A 20,933-nucleotide genomic window follows, 5' to 3' on the forward strand; every position below is an offset into this window, starting at 1 on the left:
CTATTTTTACTTAAAAACCACAGAATTACAATATGGAAAGAATTCCCATTTTACAAATAGCATAGCCCATACACCACAACTAGAGAAAGCCCACGTGCAGCAATGAAGACCCAGTGCAGCCAAAAATAAATAAATATATAATTTTTAAAACTTATAATACCTTAAGACTGTAACCATTCAATTATTTCTCACACATACAAAAAAAAAAAAAAGGAAAGAAAGAAAAGAAAATAGTCCTGTTGCTAAAAGTAAGGAAAACATTTTGTGCAAGAATAAAGTTCTCCTAGCCTCCTACCTATCTAAGCAGAAATGTAAGCTGTTTTCCTATCATCTTTTATGTCTGCCTTACAATCTTTGGTGCTGTCTTGGACATTCAGTTTCTTTATTGCACATAATCATGTTAAAGTTCAAGGTAGGAATAAATTATACCAATATCTGTTTTGCCGAGTGATTAATCCTAAAAGAAATTTGGCTTTGCTTTTGTGAAGTTCAGCATGATATGGTGTGAATTTTTCATAGTTCACCATTTCTAGGAGTGGTTTGGCTTGTTTAGATGTTCTAAGATTATGAAGCAGAACCTTCCTGTCCTAGAACAGACTGGTTACAAATAAGCAACTTTACTGTTAATGTTGTAAATGTAAAAACTCCAAAGCAGATATGATATATTCCTAGTCTGCGCTGTTTCTGGAGACTTGACAGAACCAAAAAAAGTCCTGACAAGCAAAATAAATTAGTATAAAGACGATGAGAGATGGGAGGAAGAAAGAGAATAGAGACCATATGAGGCCAAACCATTTAAACGGTAGTATCTTCACAACCTTTACAGCATATACTCTCTTGGTGAGGCTGAAGGGAAGCATTCACTTCTATATATTGCTCGTGTGGATGAGAAACAGTAACCCACTTACAAAATGGAATTTAACAATATGGGGCTTCCCCAGTGACTCAGCAATAAAAGAATCTGCCTGCAATGTAGGAGATGCTTGTCTGATCCCTGGGTTAGGAAGATCCCATGGAAGAGGACATGGCAACCCACTCCAGTATTCTTGCCTGGAAAATCCCATGGACAGAGGAGCTTGGTGGGCTACCATCCATAGGGTCACAAAGAGTCAGACACAACTGAAGCGACTGAGCATGCAGGCACAGCAAAACTACACATGAATTTATTCTTTGATCAAGCAACCCAATTTCTAGGAATTTGGGGTGAATATGCACTGCAACAATATAAAAATATATATGCACAAGAATGTTCATTATGCTCTAATTTTAATAAAAAATTATTGGGAACAATCAGAGTGGACAAAATAAGAGACATTAAACAAACTATGGACTATCTATACAGCGGAGTGCTATTCAATTACTTTGTTAGTTTTTAAAAAATCAAGGCACTTATTTTACAATAAACAGATAGATGCATATTTACCCTGATTTTCCTTTCTTAAATACTTGAGTATTCTACCTTTAATATAAAAAAGGGAAATTAAGTAAATATGTATGCATCTGCTTACTTTGTAATAATAAGCACAAAAAGGGTAAATCAGAAATTAATGAAATTGATTAACTCCTGGTGTCAGTGGGGAAAGGGTAGATAGAAGAGAATGAAGCATCTTTGGGTATACAACTATATATGGTTATGACTTTTGAGCCACATTCATGTTTATACATTCAAAAACAAAAATAAACTAATTTGAGTAGCAAAAAAAAAAAAAAAAAATCCCTAAAATTGAATGCAAACAGGAAATAATTGATCCTACTAGAATTGATAACATAAACTCAGAGAAGAAAAAAAAGAGCCAGTCCAAGTATCAGTGGAGCATAATGCTCTCCCTGTGCATGGTCACCAGAAACATTATAAGGAGAAAAAGAATTGCAAAAATACCTTGAACTTTAGCTTGTAGGATTTTATTGGTAATGAAATTGACATACTAACCTTGAAATTATTTTCATGTATTATAGGACTGAGTAAATGAATAAATATATTGATGTCACTGGGAACTAAAATTATCAATAAAGGGATATTATAATATGGACTCAACAATCCTTATATGGTGACATATCTGTATAAGCTCATTACTAAATAAAATATATCTCCTAGCTCTGTGTGGCAGGGCCTAGATTCACTAGCAATCCTAGTAGAAATAAACACATCTATTGGTAGAATCTAATATCTCATTGGGTTTCCCTGGTGGATAAGAGGTTAAAGCGTCTGCCTGCAATGCGGGAGATTCTTCACTAAAAAATAGTCATTTTCTTGGGGGAAATGACTGACCCCAGGTCTGTAGCAGATAAAAAGCATGATGTAATCTTGGCATTTCTTGCTGGGCCAGAAATAAGCAAGTGCTCAAAAACTTATGGGAATGTACCAGAGGATATATGAGGCAGCTTGATATAATCCTCACTGACCAAATATGGAGTAATTTGAACATGAAAAGAATATTGAGAATAATGAATTATAACACTTTGGTTAAAAAAGAATCTACGAGCCCACAGAAGGTGAAAAAGGGGAAGCTCTTGTTTACAGAAGAGTATCAAATAATAAATAAAGAGGAAGTGACAGAACTGGAGAAAAATTGTTTTGCAAGCAATGATTGCAATAGTCAATTCAGGTAAGTATTATTTTTAAGTATTTGAATACATATATGAAATTTTTATAAAAATAGACTATACTACATACCAGGGTGTTTTGTTTTTTGGTTTTGTTTTTGATAAGGAATCTTATTATTATATCTATTAATACATCAGGTTAACTATCTTTTTACCTATTGATTGACAACCTTACATTACATTCCTCTTGATATGATACAATAGGAAGTATATAGTATCATGTATGAAGCATCTTTGACTAAATAAATGAACCTGAATCTAAAACAAGCATCTAAATCTGTCAGCTTATAGGAAATACAATCCTATATTCATTAAAATGCTAAAACTTGGTAAATCCAACCTTAGCAAGTTTGGTGCATATATGGAACATTAGAAACTCCTGTCTCGCTGGTAGGAGTACAAATTGGCTCAAGCAGTTTGAATTTGACAGCACTTAAATTATAGAGAAAAAAAATCACCTTCTTTCAGGCAAGTGTTATGAATGGATGTGTTAGGGGAAGCACACTGATTGAAACCACCCACCCTGGCCAGGCACCATAGTAACTATTTGCATGAGTTGTTTTACTACAGGAGGTCCTGGTAAGGAACAGGGAACTAATAAGCCTCCACCAACCAAAAGAGTTCGGGAAAGGTCAAAAGGAGACACCACATGCCCGAACACCTCCCAGAATCCTTCTCCCTGGCATCCATCTTGGCTGAACAAGGCATGCACCACCAGGAAGGACTCTGAGTCAGAATGATTGTCTAAAGACAACCCAGTAACTAATCCCATCACCATAAACCCAGAGACTGCAAACCATGTGACAGAGCAGTTCTCCTGGGTTCCCTTACCCTACTGCTCTCTGCCCGGGTGCCCTTTCCAATAAAATCTCTTGCTTTGTCAGCACATGTGTCTCCTCGGACAATTCATTTCCAAGTATTAGACAAGAGCCCAGTTTCGGGCCCTGGAAGGGGTTCCCCTTCCTGTAACAGATGTATTACTACTGGGTAAAGGTACTATTGGGCAAAGAGAATGAGGTATTTATACAGTTTTAAGGTAACACCCTAAAGATAACTTATTCATGGGGAGAGGTGCCTTTACATGGGGGAAGTCTGACAGATACCGCCTTAAATCTAGTGATCAAACTTAATGTCACCAATAATGCATCAAATTGAATCATATGTCTCTTTATATGATATCATGCTTAGGAAAAATACAAATTATCAGTGTGATACTCTTCTGTGTTGAGCAGTACCTAAGGTAAAGGAGAGCTTTATTACTTACTTTCCAGGGTTGTTGGTTTTAATCCATTTTGAGGATCTCAGATTCTGTATTTTCTTGTCAGTTCAGTAATTCATTTAAAAGGCTTTTACATTTTATTCAGTATCTTGGTTGTTTTAATGTGGAGAGTCTTTCAAAGTTTCTAACTCATCAAATTACCAGGACTGGGAAACAGGATGGTTTCCTTTGAAAATAGCTAACTCTGCACTTACTTATGGGTGTCACTTAGATTCATAGAGCCCTTTGCCTAATAATGTGGCACCATGTGGGAAGGGCTATAAAAAATGTTTATACCCGTTTATTCAATAACATGGCTCTTGAGAATTTTTTCTAAGGAAATAATTTAGTAGCAACAAAACACTTAGCACAAAACATAATTCGATTTGGACGACCAAATACTGGGAACAATCTAAATGCCCACTGGGGAAATCATTTACTCTGCAACCAATAAAACACTCATTATGAAGACTGTGGTAATAAGGATGATGGTTCTGACGCTAAATTTTAAGAGTGAACATAAAATTTGCTTATAGGCCAATCACAACTTCTAGAAAAACATGTGCAAATAAGATTAAGATGGTACTGTGAAATGGACTATTTCCTGCCATAGCGGTAAACAAGGATGTCACAGTCTTCATCGGGATTCCAGCCTCCTAAACGTAAATTTCCAAGCCCAGGAAGAACAATGCCGCTATCTAGCAGCCATCATTTACCCCCCACTGTAAGTGGTAAGCACTGAGGAACTGGGTGTGGGAGTGAGCGGGATGTGAGAAAGCGCAAAGGCAGCTATCAGGCCACATCCGACTTTCTCATTTACAATAAGGGGTGGTTGATATGGTGGATGACTACTTCTTGTGTTTTTCATTTCCCCCCCAGCTCCTCAATGCTTATAGTTCGCATGAGGTGGTTGTTAACATAATCATACATAATAGCCTGCCTCAGGGAACCCTGCCCGTCTGCCTTTTTTAAAAAATTTATTTATTTTTTAATTGAAGGATTATTGCTCTACAGAATTTTGTTGCTTTCTGTCAAACCTCAACAGGAATCTATATAATTTCCTTTGTTCAGCTCACAGGGAGATAATCTGACCCTGCCCATCTGTGAATGGCTGCTAGAATGAAAAGATTAACACATTCCTTCCCTGAGGTTGGCCATTCCAGGAGATATTTGCAAGATAATGGCCTTTACTTCCTAAGATCCTCCCTCTCTCTGTTTTATAAAGGAACCTGGCATCCAGGCCCCAACACAATGGTTATTTTGAGACATTAGTCTGCCATCGGCTCAGTCAGCTGGCTTTCCAAATGAAGTTATCTCAACGCCTTGCCTCAACACCTTGTCTCTTGGATTCATTGGCCTGTCATGTGGCAAGCAGAGGGAACTTGGACTAGTAACAGAATGAAAGTAAAGAAAATGAAAACAAGTTTACTCTTAGCTATTCACTGTGCTGTTTAATCTGCCTTTAGTCTTTCTCGTCAGCTCAAGCTAGGATGTGGGTCTTAGTTTAAGTCCTTGTTTGGCCACGTAGAAAGTGACCCTGGGCAAGATACTTGTATTCTCTGAACCTCCATTTCTTCATTTGTAAAACAGGGATATTAATGTACACCCCACTTGTATTGCAAGTGTTTTGCAAGGCCTCTAACCTAAACATAGTTAAGTCACTATTATCTTTATGTTGGTAAACTATTCTGAGATATGATAACAAAAATGTTTGGTGTAATTCCACTGGCATATTCCAAGTTCAAAAGACGGAATTAAAAAGCCTTATCCTTAAAAAGTTACTTCCTTCCTACTTTTTCATCCCCATTCATCACCACCAAGCCCTCACGAAATGGCAAGTTTTGCATGGTTAAAAATAAATCTTATTGAGTATTTGACATCCACATATTCAAACAATATTTTGAAAAAATTGCTATATTTGTGCTGTCTCTATAGAAATCAGGGAGATATTATAGAAGAGAGAGAGGACTGCACATTTTTTTCAGCAAGTCTTGCATCTTTTACAGAATGTCCCAACAGCAATTCCTGTAAGAGAGATTAGTGGCCAAAGATTAATGGCTATAAAGAGTACTAGGATGTGGATGAATGGGGCAGTCAAATGAAGCTCCTACAAATTCATGTGAGGACAAATGGATGGTCTAAATAAAAAGATAAGAGGTTGTGACAAATTGGTGGCTGTAAAAATTGTTACAATGTATTCTGGAGGAAACTGTCAATAGTTATCAGACTTTTACCAATTGACCCAGCAATTCTATTTCTTTCTTCAGAAATATTCATGTAGATAAACGTATAAAAAGTTGTTTGTTGCAGTAATAACAACAAAAAGAAAAAAAAAATCAGAAACAACCTAAACTGTAGTACATATAGGTCACCAAAATACTATACCACCACTAAAAATGTTAATGTAGGCATACATTTTTGGTGAACATGGCTTAGGTCTTCAGCAACTGACTTCTTAATGTTGCTCACAGAATTGGACTTAGCCACTTAAGTCTCTGACCTCACATGGCCAACACAAGGTTTGTACAGCAGGGGCAATGCCTTATACCATATATCACTAGGACACAAATTCTCAATGGACAAGCAAATGCCAAAGAGAAGAGAGGGAGGGACTGAAACACTGTGGGGTCAACTCCTTCTCCTGATCTCTCCAATAAAAGAAGGTGGACAGTTGCTGAAAAAATTTCTCTAGTGAACATCTCTTCACAGTAACACAACAGCCCTTTGCCTGAATCTCTAGTGTTGCACTCATTTCATGCCCTCTCAAGTATAATATCTATTTCATCTACTTTCTACAACAGTTAGCACAGTGGCTGATACAAGAAAAAAAAAAGGCTCAATAACAGCTGGGTGAGTTAACTAATAGCACTGCTGAAAATGAGAATAGCAGACCTCATAGAATGAGCCAAGTATTGACATCATCCTGAAAGCTGGTTTAGTATATGAAGATAGCAGTTATTTAGAATGTAGGAAATGTGGGTTATGGTCAGTAAGAAAATATCTTTGTATTGTCTTTGTTGTTGTTGTTGTTTAGTTGCTAAGCATGTCCTACTCTTTTGCAACCCCTTGGACTGTAGCCCTCAAGGCTCCTCTGTTCATGAGATTTCCCAGGCAAGAATACTGGAATGGGTTTCCATTTCCTCTAGGGGATCTTCCCAACCCAGAGATCAAGTCTGAGTCTCCTGCATTGGCAGGTGGATTCTTTACCACTGAACCACCAGGTAAGCCCCTTTGTATTATCTTACCCAACCATATTATCAGTATCACAAGTTGCTGAGGCTTTTTTCTTTTTCTTTCTTCTGTTTTTCTCTGTTGTATGCAATCTTTCTGTTCTTCAGACTGTGTAATTCTTATTTAGCTGACTTCAAGTTCATTCATTCTGTTTGGTCATCTCCAATCTACTGTTAAGTCCAGTCAGTGAATTAAAAAATTTTAGACACGATGTTTTTTAGTTCTAGAATACCCATACTTTCTTGTAGTTTCTGAAAGGTCGGGGCATGCCCCAGAAAAAGTGCCGCAAGGCAAATTCCGGAGGCTGGCTAACTTCCGGGGACCGACCCCCTGCAGCCTGGTCCAATCATGTACCAACACAGAGCCCTCGGACACTAACCTCGCTGTAGCCCGCGCTTTCTTCCTTATATGAAAACACCTGGCTTGGACGCGGGCCCTGGCTATAAAACCCCTCCCCACCCCTCATACCTCGCAGACTCCCTTTGTCTCCTCGCCCACCCGCCCCCGGGCATTCTGCCCGTGAGCGACCGCTCAATAAAGGCCTTTACCACCGATCCTTAGAGGCGGCTTTTTCCTCCCGCGGCGTTTTTTTTAACAGTTTCCATTTCTCTGCTGAGATTTCCTATTTGTTCATTAATTAGGACCATATTTTCCTCTACAGTATTGAGAATAATTATAATAGTTAACCTAAAATCTTTGTCTCAGTTTCCAACACCTGAGTTATTTTGGAATCAGTCTCTATTACATTGCCTTTTTTGAAAAAGTGTGGATTGTATATTCTGGTGTATTTGTATGTACAATAATATTTTGATGCTACCTGAACATTTTGAACTGTTCATTGTGAAAAGCAAGTTCAGCTGGATTCCCTGAAGAGTATGGAATAATTTTTTCTATCAGGCAGGCAATTCAATCGAACTCACACTCCAAACTCACTGCTTCATAATGGGCAGCAGCAGAAATCTTTGTTCAATTCTTTGAACCCTAGTCATGTGCTTGACATCTGCCATTCACACAGTAGTTCATGAGTAGCTAGAGATTTGGGGACGTTATATACAGAATTTGGGACTCCATTTCTCTGGATTTCTCCTTTTTTAGAATTTTTCCTTCTAGTTGTTATGGTTTCCCTAAACTTTGCCTTCCAATTCTTCAGGTCAGTAAGATTTTAGATTTCCAATCTAAGTTTTAGCCTTGTTTGAGGCAAAAAGTTGACAAAAATGGAAACATTTTTTATCTCAGTGTTATTCCCTTCCTCCAAGTATAGATGAGCCCCCTCCCCACCCCAGTGTCTACCTGCTTTGGGTTGCTCTCCAGAGTCCAGAATTTATGGGTATTTTCTCTTGAAGCGTTGATTTGAAAGGACTGCTGGTGCTGCTACTAAGTCACCTCAGTCGTGTCTGACTCTGTGTGACCCCATCAGGCTCCACCGTCCCTGGGATTCTGCAGGCAAGAACACTGGAGTGGGTTGCCATTTCCTTCTCCAATGCATGAAAGTGAAAAGTGAAAGTGAAGTCGCTCAGTCATGTCCAACTCGTAGAGACCTATGGACTGCAGCCTACCAGGCTCCTCCATCCATTGGATTTTCCAGGCAAGAGTACTGGAGTGGGTTTCCATTGCCTTCTCCACATTTGAAAGGACTACTTCTCCATAATTGGAAGTTTGAATCCTCTAGATATAACTGGCCTTTAAATAGTGCTCTTCTTTGGAAAGGACTTATAGCTACTTCCTGTGTACCTTCTTAGTTTCTGTTTTTCTTAGCCTTAAACTTTTTATTTCCTAGTTTCTTAGTCAGGTATCTTTCTGCTTGAAGATTCAGTGATTGTTATCAAAGTGTCCTCCATATTGTCAAATATAATTCCCTTCACTTTGTGTTTATAAAAAGGAATATGTATTTTTGTTTATTAGAGAAGACAGTATGCATGTGTGTGTGCATGCTAAGTTGCTTCAGTCATGTCTGACTCTTTGCAACGACATGGACTGTAGCCTGCCAGGCTCCTCTGTCCATGGGATTCTCCAGGCAAGAATACTGGAGCGGGTTGCCCAACCCAGGGATTGAACTGGAAGACATCTCTTATATAAGTCTTCTGCATTGGCAGCCAGGTTCCTGAAGACAGTATAGTATAATAAAAAAAAGTACTTGGTCTTTTCAGCCAGGGAATAAAGGTTAGCATCTCAGGTTCTCACTTATTAACTGAATGACCTTGACAAACTCATAATTCTGGACAAGTAATAGTTTTCTAATTTGTAGGACAAAGTTCAGTTCAGTTCAGTTGCTCAGTCGTGTCCGACTCTTTGTGACCCCATGGACTGCAGCACGCCAGGCCTCCCTGTCCATCAACAACTCCCGGAGCCTACCCAAACTCATGTTCATTGAGTTGGTGATGCCATCCAACCATCTCATCCTCTGTCGTCCCCTTCTCCTCCTGCCCTCAGTCTTTCCCAGTGTCAAGGTCTTTTCAAATGAGTCAGCTCTTCTCATCAGGTGACCAAGTATTGGAGCTTCAGCTTCAACATCAGTCCTTCCAATGAACACTCAGGACTGATCTCCTTTGGGATGGACTGGTTGGATCTCCTTGCAGTCCAAGGAACTCTCAAGAGTCTTCTCCAACACCACGGTTCAAAAGCATCAATTCTTCGGCACTCAGCTTTCTTTATAGTTCAACTCTCACATCTATACATGACTACTGGAAAAACCATAGCCTTGACTAGACAGACTTTTGCTGACAAAGTGATGTCTCTGCTTTTTAATATGCTGTCTATGTTGATCATAACTTTCCTTCCAACGAGTAAGCGTCTTTTAATTTCATGGCTGCAATCACCATCTGCAGTGACTTTGGAACCCCCCCAAAAAAAGTTAATAGCATCTATTTTAGGACAAGAGCTAGCTTACATAGATTGGCCTGGTGTCTGACACAAAATAGGTGCTCAGAAAATAGTAGTAATGGCATTTTTAAAAATAGGCTTTATTTTCAGAGTGTTTTTAGGCTCATAGGAAAACTGAGCTGAATCTACAGAGCTTCCATATAACTCCTTACCCCTTCCCATGCACAACCTACCCCCATCATTCATAGGCCTCATCACTCTGGGGTACATTTTTTACAATTGATGAACCTACAGTGACACATCATTGTCACCCAAAGTTCGTAATATACCTTAGGGTCCACTGTTGGTGTCATACATTCTATGGGTTCGGATGAATTTCTAATGACATGTATCTACCACTGTGGTATTATACAGAATAGTTTCACTGCCCTAAAGAGCCTCTGTGTCTCCAAACCTGTGGCAACCACTAATCTTTTTATTGTCTCCATAATTTAACCTTTTCTAGAATGTCATGTAGTTGGAATCATATAATACATAATCTTGAAAGATGGCTTCTTTCGCTTAGTAATATACATTCAAGTTTTTTCATATATTTTCATGGTTTGATAGTGCATTTCTTTTTGATACTGTCTACTTACGAGTATACCATAGTTTGTTTATCCATTCACCTACCGAAGGACACGTTGATCATTTTCAGGTTTTGACAAATGTGAATAAAGCTGCTATAAACATCTGTGTGCAGGTTTTTATGTGGACATAAGTTTTCAATTCATTTGAATAAATACCAGCAAGCAAGATTGTTGGATCATATGGTAAGGGTATATTTACTTCTGTAAGGAACTGCCAAACTGCCTTTCAAAATAGCTGCATAGTTTTGTATTTCCATCAGCAATGAATGAAAGTTCCTGTTACTCCATGTCCTCACCCGCATTTGGTTTTGTCACTGTTTGAGTATTATATTTTATGTAATTTTCCCTAGTTTTTCCTTGTTCAAGGAAGATAACAGATAACAGAGAAAGAATATATAATAGCAATGCTATCTTTTATTTGTAGTCTATCAATTAATGAGATGTTCTGGTCACAGCTGATATTACTAATTCTGATCCTCTTCTCCCACTACCAGCGCCACCCCCCTGATGATGTATACAAGAAAGAAAGGAAGTTTTCCTACATCTCAGACTTGCATTGGTTGTGTCATTCTTAGGCTCCCTGTAAGTGAAGCATGACTTTTGCTTCATTTAAATGAAATATTGCTCTGCATTATTATCAAACTATTTGAAGTGTCATATCTCCTGAATTAAATCATAAGCTCTTGTAGAGAAAAACTTGTATTTACGGATGCTAGTGTCACACCATAGCTCATATCATATGTCCTTTTGTACTGCTACATGAATTGATTCTTTCTGAATTAAAGATAACTCCTACAGTAGTCCATATACATCATTAATTCCTCATCTGACACCCAGCCCCTGATCTGTGAAAAGTGAGTTGAATCAGCATAGGAGTTAGAGATCGATAACCATGTACCACAGTTATGGTTGTTGGAGAGTCTCCTATGTCATCAGTTCCCTCCCAGGCCTCTTCTTCTTGTGGACGATATGTGGCACAAGAGAAAATTCAGCAGGTAAATTTGCTCAACACACAAATTCTTTATCACCTCTCACAGTTCACAAATGAAAAAGGCCAGAACATCCAATGCCTTGTAAATCATCTGGTATATAAAAGGTACTAAATAAGTGTTTGCTGAAAAATAAATAAATGAATGACTGAGTTCTTACCTTTAGATAATTTAATAGGCACAGTAGTGGACTTCCCCAAATGCTCAAACTCAAATTCTTGGAATTTGTCTGTTGCATGAAATGGCAAGAGAGAATTTCCTGATGTAATGAAGGGTATGAACCTTGAGATTGTGAGATTATTTTGGATTACCTATGTGGGCCCAGTCTAATCACATGAGACCTTAAAGGCAGAAAACATGTCCTGGCTAAGTAATAAAAGGATGAGATAGAGGGGAAAAGAGAAGAGAGTCAAAGTGGGAGAATGAGTTTACCCACTTTTGCTGGCTTTGAAGATGGAGGAAGGGAGCCACAAACCTAGGAAAGTGAATAGCCTTGAGAAACTGGGGAAAGCCCTGAATTGATGGCAAGCAAGAAATCAGGAACCTTAGTTCTAAAGAACAAGGAGCTGAATTCTATCAACAGCTCAAATGAGCAGGGAAGTGGATCTTCCCCTGGAACCTTCAGAAAGGAATGCAACCCTGTGACACCCTGATTTTAGCCAGGAGAGACCTGTCAGACTTCTGACCTACAAGACTATAAGATAATACATTTGTGATCATTGATTACTGCTTCAATGGAAAGCTAACACAGAAAGACTTAAGCAAGAGTGAGTGAGCTCTTCCCTGAAAATTTTCCAGGTGTCTGGGCCTATGCCAAACACACTTCTCAGAAGATTAACTGATTCTGCAGCAAACTGTTGTGTGTAGTTCTCCAGCTTCACTTTCTTAGGCTCACTGTATGTCCAGTGTATCCACAGGAAAGTCAAACCTGGATGCTGAGTAGCTGGGAAGAGAAGATGGATTGGAAATGAGTTGTGCTCCAAGCAAGAAGACAAGAGGTAGGAGCCTGGCCACTTTCTCATTTCTAAAGCTGCAGTCTTATGAATGTTTTCCCTTTGCAGCTGTTGGTGACGGCCCAGTAATGTGATGGGACCTGGTTATAACAGTAATAATGGCTCTGGCGTCCAAGGACTCCAATGTCCCATAGGACTCATTGAACAAAACTGGTTGGAAATGAGCTTAAATGGGGAATTTCCTGAACATATTCCCCATTGTTACAAAGCTGGTTTGGCTTCCTCACCTACTATTATGCCAAGCAGTCACACTACACAGTCTCTGGGGACAACGATATTACCAGTTACTTTCAATATAAGCAGTTTCTTAATAGACATTTATGCTAAATGCAAAAGAGATGATGGCTTTTCCACCAGAAGTGGAATTGGCTACCCAACTGGAAAAGAAGACAGGAAGAGGGTAACATAGGACACTCTTCAACAACCATAACTGTGGTACGTGTGTTCTGGTCACAGTTGGTATTGCTAACTCTGATCCTCATCTCCCACCCCAAGAAGACACGGAAAGGGTCATCTCCAAGAAGTGGACAGTAATCTCCACTAAGTGGACTGGCACCTGACTCTTCATTGTACATTTCTTTATTTTACTTCTCAGCACTGACAGGGCTTTTATTTCAGAACGTCAATTTGATGAGTGTTAAGTCATGTCTCTGAGAATTTGATCTAAGGATAATTTGTTCCTTAGACAAAGAAGACATAGTTTGGAGCCTGGGGTCATGCAGTTGACCTAACTAGGTAAGAATAGTTAGTAACAGCAGTGAGGTATGACTCAAATTCTGTCGAATTGTCAGAGTATTGACCAGAAACAAGTGTGCCCTAGCTCATTTCACAAACAACTTGAAAATTTCTTTCAAAAATTTTAAATGTAAATATTTAGTTCCTGAGCCATCAAGGCACAATTATTATTAATATTAGCTAATTTCCTTGGTGACTTTTACATATTATTATGGGCTTCCCTTGTAGCTCAGTTGGTAAAGAATCTGTCTGCAATGCAGAAGACCCAGATTCGATTCCTGGGTCAGGAAGATCCCCTGGAGAAGGAAATGACAACCCACTCCAGTAGTCTTGCCTGGAGAATCCCATGGATGGAGGAGCCTGGCAGGCTACAGTCCACGGGGTCACAAGAGTCAGACACAACTTAGCAACTAAACCACCACCACACATTATTATAACTAACAGTGGATCTAAGTCAGCAGACTGGGCCACGTATGATTGTTTGACAGTCTTCACACTGCTAAAATACTTGTTTCATAAACATAGTAGAATTTATTTGCAGTTTTGACCCAGATAGAAGTCTAGAGTTCTTCCCAAAATAAATCTGTGTTTTCCAGTCTGCTACTATGCAGAGGGTTTTAAGTTCACTTGGCAATTTAGACCTACTTATACGTGACCAGTGGGTCTATTTCACTTCTCCATACCATAAGCATTAATATACCTACTGACTAAAATACTTGTGCTTAATTTGGCAAGGAAGTACCCCAAGCTAGAACATCATTATGTGAATGCTTTAGATAATTATAATTATTGGTAGAGCATAATGATCTGTCTTCTCTGTTCGAAAGACAAGAGTTAAAGTGGGCCTATCCAAGTTTTGGATTTAATGTGGAAATAGATGAGAAAGAGGAATCCAAGGTGGCTTTCAGTGTCTACAAATCCCAGGTTGGATTGTTACCCTTGCTCCGTTCACTAAAGCTTCTCCTATCATAAAACTTGGTGGTGGTTTAGTTGCTAAACATTTGTCTTTATCTGACTTGTTTCACTAAGTGTAATACCCTCCAAGTCCATCCATGTTGTTGCAAATGGCAAAATTTCATTCTTTTTTTTAATGGCTGAGTAAATAGTCCATGGTGTATATTGGGTGGATATACCAAATGTGCTTAACCTTACTCATTAAAGGACATTGGATTGCTTCCAGTTTTTAATGAATAAAGCTTCTAAAAATATTCAATTACAGGTTCTTATGTAAACATGTATCCCCCCAACCCTGGGATAAATGCTTAGGACTTTAATTCCTGGGTTGTATGGTAAGCACATGTTTAGTTTAAGAAACTGCCAAACTATTTTCCAGAGTGTCTATACCATTTTACAATCCTCCCGCCTTTAGGCTATGCTTCTCTCTTAAGCTCCAGACCTTTGATTCCAACTGCTTATTGGGCAAATTGCCTTGGATATCTTCCATCCTGAAACTTAGCATGTTAAAATGTGAGTTCATTATCTTCCCTTACATACCAGTAATCCTCTTTTATTTTCTGTCTTCACTAAGAGTTAAAACGAGCCTATCCAAGTTTTGAATTTAATGTGGAAATAGATGAGAAAGGCATTACCTATTCTGAACTGCAGGATATTCTTTGGACTATTTTTTTAAATTTATTTTTAATTGGAGGATAATTGCTTTACAATACTGTGTTGGTTTCTGCTGTATATCAACATGGATCAGACATAGGTATGTCCCATCCTTTTGACTCTTTAATTCATATTTACTCACAGCTGATCTTATGATGGGCTTCCCAGGTGGAGCTAGTGGTAAAGAACCCACCTGGCAGTGTAGGTAGATGTAACAGATGTGGGTTTGATCCTTGGGTTGGGAAGATCCCCTGGAGAAGAAAATGGCAGCCCTCTCCAGTATTTTTGCCTGGAGAGTCCCATGGACTGACAACCTGGTGGGCTACAGTCCATGGGGTCACAGGAGTCGGACACGACTTAGCAACTAAACCACCACCAAGTTTTATGATAGGAGAAGCTTTAGTGAACAGAGCAAGGGTAACAATCCAACCTGGGATTTGTAGAAAGACACTTGTGAGATTATAGTGAACCTGTATATATGATGATATTTGATTGTGTTTTTTTTCCTCAGCTGTCTGCCCTGAAAACATGTTTTCTTACAAATGGAAAATTCCCATATTTAAGTTCAAGGATGTTTCCTAGTTTAAATTAATCACAAGTCTAACTTTGACTTAGAAATGTACTCATGAAACTTGATAATTAAAGCCCAATTCCCGAAAACGCCCATTCCTTAGAAAACATGCAGTGAAAAGCAAAGGGGCGCAAGGGCAGAGGGGTAAAGAATTAAAAGTCATCAGTTTGCATAGGAAACACCTTGCTTAACCTAACCGTCAAAATTTTATTACTATATTAGTCACTACAACTGCTTTCTGAATGCTATGGTAATAGACTATTTAAAACAAGCCTTCATTAAGAATTGTCACACCATTGTCTCAGTCAGAACTCCCAACATTTTTCTTGTTATTGCCTTTTGTGGAAACATCCACAGTTCCAAGAAGACAAGGAGACCTCTGAACTTTCTAAATGAGGACTTCAAACTTTCTGGTCTGAATAGGAAGCTGTTTGGGAAGATTATCTATCAACCACCAACACAGAGGAACTGAACCCCAAGCTAAGAGTTAAAAGGTAGGTAGACATGAGTCAGGCAAAGATGAATACAGAACGGGGAGAGAATCCAAAGAAAGAATAACAAATGTGAAAGTCCAGAAGTGTTGGGTAGTGACAGTACCTGACCAAAGCTAAGGAGAGTTCAGAGCATCTGAGCAGTGAATAAGGCTAAATAAGGAAGCAGGGACTCACTTGTAAGCCCTGTGGAGTTGCTGAACCTTATCCTAAATGCACTAGGGAGCAGCTGAAGAGTCTTTCAGCCAGTTGTTCAACAAATATTGATTGAGAGCCTTTTAAGTGCAGGCATCCTTCTAAACATTGAGGATATAACAATGAATAGGATGAATAAAGTTCCAGATTGCTGACATTCCAGAGAGGGAGAGGAAGACAATAAATAAGGAAACATAAAATTGAACAAGGTGATTTCAGACAATGGTTTCTATTGTGGAAAATACAAAACAAGGCTATGGCCGATGAGAAAGTAAGGGAAGGAAAGGTACTTCACTTTGGATAGTCTCTCTGAGAAGGGAACCACATTTGAACTGAGACCCAAATGATGTCAAGAATGTGCAAAGATGTGGGACAGATGTTTAGAGTGAATAGTAAGGGTAAATACCCTGAGGTGGGAGCTAGCTTGGTCTCTGCTCAAGGAACAAAAAAGTCAGTGTGCCTTTAGTGTAGTGAATTAGGAGGGGAAAAGTGGTATATGCTGAGGCTAGAATTATAAAAAGTCCCTTATAGGTCATGATAAGAAAATTAATTTTATTCCAAGGGCATCTGAAACCATTAGACTTTTTAAGCTAGAATGGATGGGATATTTGATTTATATTTTAAAGGATAATTATGGAGAATTAATTATGTAGAGGCAGGTATAAAATAAATTAGGGTCTATTTTTCAGATTATAGTAGTGGAAATAAATGAAAATGGAACATGTTTAAGACTTATTTTAGAGGTAAAGATAATACGACTGGTTTATAAATCATTAATAGGAGTAGGGAAAAGGAAGAAATTGATAATGATTCCTAGGTTTATGCCTGAGAAACTGAATGAATGGGAGCTATGAATTGAGATAAGGAAGTTGGGAAAGAGAATAAGGATCACAAGCTTTGTTATGCTACATTAATATTGAAAGCCTTTAAATATTCAAGTGGAGATTTTAAGCAAGCAGGTGGTTGCCCACAGCTGAGTTTAGATAAAAGGTAAGGGACAAAGAAAGTAACCTGAGGGTCACTGGTGTATGCAAGGCATTTAAAGTCAAGAGTAGATGAGACACTTACTCTGAATAGATGAAGGTAAAGAAGTGATGAAGGCCTGGGGCTCTGGGATGCATTTAGATGGTTATCAGAGGAATAGGAACTGGCAAAGGAGATTGAGACTGAGCAGGCAATGGAGTGGAGCAGAAAATTGGGAAAGCGTAGCATCATAGAAGGCAGGAGAAGAAAGGATTTTAACAAGGCTGTCGTCAACCCCTAAGCTGTTGAGTAATGTAAGGACAGAAAAGTGACCACCACCACTGGATTTGGAAATATGGAGTAATGAGCTATTGGTGTAGAGTGATGAGTGCATGCATGCTAAGTCACTTCAGTCATGTCCAACTCTTGTTGAGACCCTATGGACCATGGCCCACCAGGCTCCACTGTCCATGTGACTTCTCCAGGCAAAAATACTGGAGCGGGTTGCCATGTTCTCTTCCAGAGTATCATTCCTAACCCAGGGATCGAACCCACATCTTTTATGTCTCCTGCATTGGCAGGTGGGCTCTTTACCACTAATGTCACCTGGGAGGCCTGTAGAGTGGTGAGACAGAAGCTCAATTAGAAGAGCTTGAGGAAATAGTGGAACATGAGGCAATGTAACATGTGAGTAGAAATAATATTTTGGAGACATTTTTTCTTAAAAAGGAAGAGTAGATGGAGTCTTAGCATGGCTTGTCTTTCCATGGTAAATGTTAACAGTTTGAGACCAGGAATCAGTTCAGTTCAGTTCAGTCACTCAGTCGTGTCCGACTCTTTGCGACCCCATGAATCGCAGCACGCCAGGCCTCCCTGTCCATCACAAACTCCTGGAGTTTACTCAAACTCATGCCCATCGAGTCGGTGATGCCATCCAGCCATCTCATCCTCTGTCATCCCCTTCTCCTCCTGCCCCCAATCTCTCTCAGCATCAGGGTCTTTTCCAATGAGTCAACTCTTCACATGAGGTGGCCAAAGTATTGGAGTTTCAGCTTCAGCATCAGTCCTTCCAATGAACACCCAAGACTTATCTCCTTCAGGATGGACTGGTTGGATCTTCTTGCAGTCCAAGGGACTCTCAAGAGGTTTCTCCAACACCATAGTTCAAAAGCATCAATTTTTCGGCACTCAGCTTTCTTCACAGTCCAACTCTCACATCCATACATGACCACCAGAGAAACCATAGCCTTAACCAGATGGACCTTTGTTGGCAAAGTAATGTCTCTGCTTTTTAATATGCTATCTAGGTTGGTCATAACTTTCCTTCCAAGGAATAAGCGTCTTTTAATTTCATGGCTGCAATCACCGTCTGCAGTGATTTTGGAGCCCCCAAAAAATAAAGTTTGACACTGTTTCCACTGTCTTCCCATCTATTTCCCCAGGAATAGTATTTTATTATTCTTTTTATACTTCTATCCTGCATTTTCTTGGTGGCTCAGATGTTAAGGAATTCACTTGCAATGCAGGAGACCCGGGTTTGATCCCTGGGTTGGGAAGATCCCCTGGAGAAGGGAATGGCTACCCTCTCCAGTATTCTTGCTTGGAGAATCCCATGCATAGAGGAGCTGACAGGCTACAGTCCATCGGGTCACTGAGTCAGACACAACTGAGTGAACACATCCTACTTAGCATACACCTATACTCCTAAGTGTGTTAATTCTTACTGGCTGAATGCCTGGATAGGTGGATAGATGGATGGATGACTTATGACTTGCCAAGAGGACACTTGCAACAGAAACAAAGCAACAATGGAGATAGGAGGCTTTCGATTTTTGTTCTAACTTTGATGCCAGTGAAACATGAAACTCAGCTCATGAAGGTTCCCTAGAAAATTGTTGTTGTTGTTGTTGTTTTTGTTTAGTTGCTAAGTCATGTCCAACTCTTCTGTGACCCCCGGACTATATCCCACCAGGATCCTCTGCCCATAGGATTTCCCAGGCAAGAACACTGGACTGGGTTGCCATTTCCTTCTTCAAGTAATCTTCCTAACTCAGGTATTGAACCTGGGTCTCCTTCATTGGCAGGCGGATTCTTTACCACTGAGCCACCAGGAAAGCCCTCCGTAGAAAATTAGATGCAATTATTTGCTTAGAATTTCAAAAAGTGATAATTGATACTAACATGTTTCTGGTGGAAAAGTTTTGGTGTTTCATTGATTGTAGTTAGTATCTTGCAAAGTTGCTTCCTGTTCAGGATAAAAAGCTGAAAGCCCCATTTGGATAGCCCCACGGTTCCCAGGGGTCCTTAGTACAAACTGTTTCCAAAACTGTCAGTAACAAGAAAATCGTTGATATACTTGACTAGTCTAAACAATGGAAAGACAATTCTCAAACAAGATTTGCTTTAAGACACTTTCCATAGCAATCAGGCAGTAGTCCTCAGTGACTAACATGTTCAGACAAAGGGTGTTAGCTGTTTGCCCCAACCTCTTGGCTTGCTGTATCTTACTTTTCCTAAAATTGTTTCTGAAACTGTCAAATCCATAAACTTACCACGGGTTGACTAGCCTCTGGGGAATTACATACATGCAGGAAACTTACAATGGACATATTTATATGCCATGGGGATAACTGAAAGGAAAAAATTTGAACTGAAAATAAGAGTTTTTCATTTGCAAATGAGTTCCCTTTCTCAGAGCAACTACTGGGGAAATTGTCATGCAATGAAAATGAATCTTTGGAGTTCCTCTTTCCCTTTTTTTAATGTGTGTTTTCTCCTTCCACAGGCACCCAGACGTATTGTGTTCTCTGAATCTTAGCTTTACAGAAAAAGAAGAAAGTGATTTGATAAAATAATTTACATGGAAGTATTATTGTTCTAATGTAATTGTATTTTCAAAGAGATCCCAAAGAGAGGGATAACCTAGGTGTCCATCAACAATGAATGGATAAAGAAAATGTGGTATACACATACACACACACGGGAATACTACACAGCTGTGGAAAAGAAATGAAATCCTGCTATTTGAGACAACATAGATAAACTATGAAGGCTTTATGCTGAATAAAATAAATGAGGCAGAGACAAATGCTGTATGATCTCATTTATATGTGGAATCTTTAAAAAAAAAAATCTCATAGAAAAAAAGATCAGATTTGTGGTTACCAGAGGCAAGAGTTTGGGCAGGGGGAGTTGGATAATTAGATGAAGGTGGTCAAAAGTTACAAACATCCATTTTATACGTGGAAAACAAAAAAGTATGCAGGATGGAATGTACAACATGATGGCATAGTTAACACTGCTCTACAGGATATTTAAAAGTTGCCAAGAGAGCAAATCCTGAAGGTTCTTACCACAAGGGGAAAAAAAAAATATACTTTTTCTTTCCTTTTTTCCCATTTTTATATGAGATGATGGATGTTAACCAAACTTGTAGTAATCATTCACAATGTATGTGAGTCAAGTCATTATGCTTGACTTGAAGTCTGTATACCTTAAACTTACACTGTGTGGTATGTTAATTATATCTCAATAAAACTGACAGAAGAGGGGGACTTTTCCTGCAGTCCAGTGATTAAGACCCTGTGTTTCCATTGTGGGAGGCATGGGTTCAATCCCTGGTCAAGGAACTAAGATACCACATGCTGCATGGCACAGCCAAAATATAAAAATTATACAGCTAAAAAACTGATAGAAGAAATAAAATTTAAAAAGAAAGAAAGAGAAGGAAACCCAGGTGGTCATAATGGGGTGTGTGTTAAGTCACTTCAGTTGTGTCCAACTCTGTGAGACTCCATGGACTGTGTGTAGCCCATCAGGTTCCTCT

General features: G+C 39.1%; 1 protein-coding gene and 1 long non-coding RNA gene across 2 annotated transcripts in view; one reads left to right on the plus strand and one right to left on the minus strand.

The window, feature by feature from the left end:
* The window catches only part of SELE (selectin E), a 64,542-nt gene that overhangs the window by 32,014 nt on the left and 11,595 nt on the right, over window positions 1–20,933 (minus strand). The window lies entirely within an intron of this gene.
* On the plus strand, window positions 12,433–19,939 carry LOC133069128 (uncharacterized). The gene is made up of 3 exons (XR_009695783.1): window positions 12,433–12,529; window positions 15,816–15,952; window positions 19,893–19,939. It is a non-coding gene; the product is annotated as an uncharacterized LOC133069128 (long non-coding RNA).

The sequence above is a fragment of the Dama dama genome, chromosome 14 (assembly GCF_033118175.1).
Source record: "Dama dama isolate Ldn47 chromosome 14, ASM3311817v1, whole genome shotgun sequence".
NCBI lineage: Eukaryota > Metazoa > Chordata > Mammalia > Artiodactyla > Cervidae > Dama > Dama dama.